The sequence below is a fragment of the Manacus vitellinus genome, unplaced genomic scaffold, assembly GCF_001715985.3.
Source record: "Manacus vitellinus isolate BGI_N305 unplaced genomic scaffold, ASM171598v3 scaffold_7_pilon, whole genome shotgun sequence".
NCBI classification, from domain to species: Eukaryota; Metazoa; Chordata; class Aves; order Passeriformes; family Pipridae; genus Manacus; species Manacus vitellinus.
This window is the reverse complement of record NW_021940813.1, coordinates 25,301,510-25,305,689: the sequence shown is the minus strand read 5'-3', so window position 1 is coordinate 25,305,689 and position 4,180 is coordinate 25,301,510. Positions and strand designations below refer to the sequence as shown.

The window sequence follows — 4,180 nt, the reverse complement described above, 5'->3', positions numbered from 1 at the left end:
CCCCCCTTTCGAGATTTCTGAAATGGAACCAGAATGGTATAAACCCCAAGCCACGTTAAAAGTTCAGGCATGGGTTTTTTTCTCCGAGGGGACTTGTCTGCAAGAGGTGAAGGGGAACTTGTAGGTCTGTCCGAGCTGTGCAGATCACTGAGGGATCAGGGGTTCCCCCGTCCTCCCCACTCCCACTTCTCTCTTTCTCTTTTGAAGTTTTCTTTTCTGCCCTGAAAGGGGGAGGATGATTTGAAGGAGGGCAATCAAAAGGGGAAGGCATTTTCCAAACGTGAGTTTGTGGTGGAGGGAGCTCACTCTCTCAGCAGGATTTAGTCTCTACTCACTTTAAAACGTAGAACAGCAGAAAAAAAAATCCCATATAACAAATACTAAGGGAAGAAAGGCAGTGAAGTAAGAACCTGTGAAGACTAGAGTCCCCTTGAAACTCAGGTTCACCCAAAGCTTTAGCAAAGTGTTTTGCTTCTCTCTCCAACGGTTATAGGATGTGTATCACAAGGCTACAGCATAAATAATCAGATTCCATTCCGTTTTGCATCTCTCTCTAACAGAGTTGAGATTAAAAGCCAAAATTCGAGCACAGCCCTTACAGATCAGTTGAATAGTGCCAGTGCATATGTTTCCAACTCACATGTTGAAAACTGTACCTTCAAACTTAGGCTTGTTTCTGATAGCTTTCATTTCTTCAACTACAAGGGGAAAAAAGATAAACAGAACTTTTCTGAACTTTTCCTATTGCGCCCATCCATGGAGAGAAAAGACAGTATTACATCAGCTCTATACCTTCAACAAAAGCAGGGAAGGTTTAGCAAGAAAAGCTCACTGGTATACCACAGTGGAAATCTTTATTTTAAACTTGGGACAGTTCAAACCAATTTGACACCAGCACTGAGCACCACAAAGTATTTGGTTTGGGAACAAACTCCTCTGTGGTAGTGTGAAGTGAATTGTCGCTTGATGCCAGATGCATGGTTACTCCAAATGTCCCCTCGCTGCCTTTCTTGTAAGGCTCATGGTACACAGGAGAGTTTCTACCCACAGAGACAGTGCTTTTATATCAGACCACTGTGCCTTGCTCCCCAAAGTCCAGACCTGCGGGCTCAGCAGAACTGTTTTTTCTCAAAAGGAAAAGGGGGAAAATGGATTAGAAAAAGGGAACCAGCTGGGGACTGTTACCTTCACTGGTAGTAGGCCTGCTCTTAAAAAACAATGTCAAGGCACTGTAATAGCATGTGAAATGACAAAGATAGATGCTATTTCTTCCTGAGGTCCACACTGAGTGGAGAAAGTCAAAGGGTTGTTGACTGTCTTGCCTATGGGGCCATTCTTTCAAATTGAAATGAATTGATTTAAAAAAGCGAGGACTGGCTAATGGGGAACCTGGTATGGCTGCTATATTTATGTGCATCAAACTGAAATTTAAACAATTTGAGGGAACATGAGCTGTATAAACATTTTATATATAGTAACATTTTGTTAGTAGTTTTGGAAATGCTTGATGCTACTTCCCTGTCACCGCTCCATATAGCTGACTATACAGCATTCAGTTCACGCTACAGTCGAGCAGGAACTGTTTGCTCAACAACTCCAGGCTCCACTTTCAACTGGAGTACTAATGTACACCTGAGCTGGCCACAAAAAAAACAGGTAGCCTGATGTTTTTAGACCACTTCACCAACCAGGCAGATAAAATACATAAACTAAGTGCATAGCTGTAAGGGAGCTGTGGACTAGAGGGTCTTCTGAAAGGTTGGTTTGCTTGTTTGGATTTTTTCTGCCTCTGTGTGAGTGCAGTGAGGATCTTCTGAAGCTGAGTTTGGGCTCATCTCTTCACCTCCCCTCCACGTTCAAGACATTGCAAATATTTACTAAGTACAAAAGATATGAGAAGTGCTGGGCATTAATCATTATTATATCCCTTCCCTGACAGGAAATGGGCCCAGAATAGCAGAGCTGAAATTAATCTTTCTAAAAAAAAAATGAGTTTGTAAAGAATTGTTCTGGAGTCACATACATTTCGTTCATCTCCTGGAGCTCTCATTCAAAACAGAGGTCTGTCTGCCCAAGTGGGACATTTCTCAGAGAACTGTAATAGATATTTGTTCCAGCATCCACACTAAAGCTACAGACCACATGTAAGGTGCAAAGCTCTAGATTTGTTTCTCTCTCACACACATATACATCCTCACAAGCATGCAAATCTACACTCCTTTCTCTTCCTAAAATAACAAAACATTTTTATGTTTTGTCTATTTTATGCAGATCCATAATCAGATGTGTACCAAAATTTTTAACTCAGTTTGCTGAAATTGCTAGATTGTCGAGGAAATTAAACTAAACAAGGAGATGTGTGAAATGTTGAACTTTAAATGCCATCCACTAACTCGAGAAGAAGAAAAATGAGTCAATAAACACTAAGGTTTCTGCTGATTTTAGATAATCATGATTAAAAGAATAATTTTGTTAGATTTTTTAATTTTAATTTTTTTTTATCATGATGAGAATCCCCTTATGCTGTAATAGTGGGTATTTGAAGGCAATGCCCTTTCCCTTTTGATTTGGGACTGAAGAACAGGGTTACGATGTCTCCCCTTGGTGTTAATGATGGGTACAGAGACGCTTAATCTTTCAAGCGGTATGTGTATTTCTGTGAATACTAGGCGAGATGACAATATCATTGTCAGCAGCTCAGAAGAGGCATGTTTTACCTGAAGAACTGGTCTTGGGCTGGATGCTGCTGCTGTTCTGGGTTTGGGGTTTGTTTTTTAATTGCCCTGCCTATTCTCTCAAGTCCATATTAATGCCATACGGCACGGCTGAGGCCAGGGCTGAGTGAGCCCCGTCATTAACAATAGCATAAACAAAGGAAGGGGACCAGTTACCTTGACATTCGATGCCCGCTTTGTTCCCGAGCTTCCAACTGCATCCTGAAGCTCATATAGGGAAGTATCGCCTACGGGAATGCATAATCCACTCCAGCTATTGTCCCAATCTCCTGGAAAACAAAACAACAGAACCAAAACAAAGATGACAACACACCCCCTATCCGCAAGGAGCCTGCGAATGGTTTCATCCCCTCCTGCTTTTCCCCGCGCTTTTCCCGGCCACTCGTGTTACTGACCCGCTCCCCACAAGCGCTGCCCGCTGTAGCCCAGAGGCGTATCCCAGTTTGCGCAAGCACCCCCCAGCCTCCTATTCCCCAGTTTCTAGAGGGAATGGGTCTGGAGACACCCCCTCTGTGCTCTGCAGGGGAGTAAGGGGGATGAGCGCTCCTGTGCCTGCGCAGCCCAGCCGTGTCCCTCCAGAGACCGGGCCGCACCCGGGGGATTCCGCGTTAGACAGGGCGGCCCGGCGGGGTGAGCTGCCCTCCGACCGCCCCAGCCCTGCCCGCCCCCCCTGACCTGTCAGCAGGCGGGAGGGTTTCACCCTCTCCCGGTGGCGCGGCGTGGCCAAGGGGCAGCGCGACATCCCCATGCACCACCGCGGGGATGCGAGGGAGGCGGAGGGCGAACGTGTCCCTGTGTGTGTGTGTCTGTGTGTCTTCATTGTCCTTCCAGCTTCGCCCTACCGGAACGGTTTTCCCCGCGGAGGGGCCCTCCCGGCCTTGCCCTCCATGCCTAGCAGCTCCTGCTCTGTAGCCCCCTGTTTTGGCAGAAAAGCCCATAGCAGCCCCCTTGCTCACGCGCAGCCGAATAAGCCTACCTGGAGCGGGAACATCTCTTTCCTCTGCCAAAATAATTAAGTTCCCCAAACCGAGTTTCATCTTCCCCTTTCTCCTACAGTCCTATGCTGACCGTCAGAGCAGAGGGACGAAGAGACACCCTTTCCCCCAAGTATGCAGGGGTTGGTTTGACCCCATCCTTTCCCTCTTCAGGGGCAGCTTTTGCTCCCTCTGCACTCGGAGGGGAGCAAGTTCAAGCCCTGGGAACCCTGCACCTTCACCTGTGTCTTCGGGAGAAGATGAAGGAGACCTAGTGGCATAGCCTGAGGTAGAGGGGAGGCCTGAGGAGACAGATCCCAGATGCCGCCAAATCCATCCTCGCAATGTGCTTGTATGTGGGGAGAGGGGAGGCTTACAGGGGTAGTGAAGGAGGTAGTTTGAACCTAAAGCCTTTGCTTCAAAGGTTAAGAGCTCCCTCGTCAAAGGCTGCCAAACGTTACTGGGCCGAAG

General features: G+C 46.9%; 1 long non-coding RNA gene across 2 annotated transcripts in view; it reads right to left on the bottom strand.

Annotated features, from left to right (window-relative positions):
* Positions 1-4,180, bottom strand: part of LOC108641621 — a 9,392-nt gene that overhangs the window by 1,341 nt on the left and 3,871 nt on the right. For both annotated transcript variants that reach the window (XR_003916341.1, XR_001922159.3), the window contains one exon: positions 2,892-3,004. This is a non-coding gene — a long non-coding RNA (uncharacterized LOC108641621). The remainder of the gene's footprint in view (positions 1-2,891; positions 3,005-4,180) is intronic.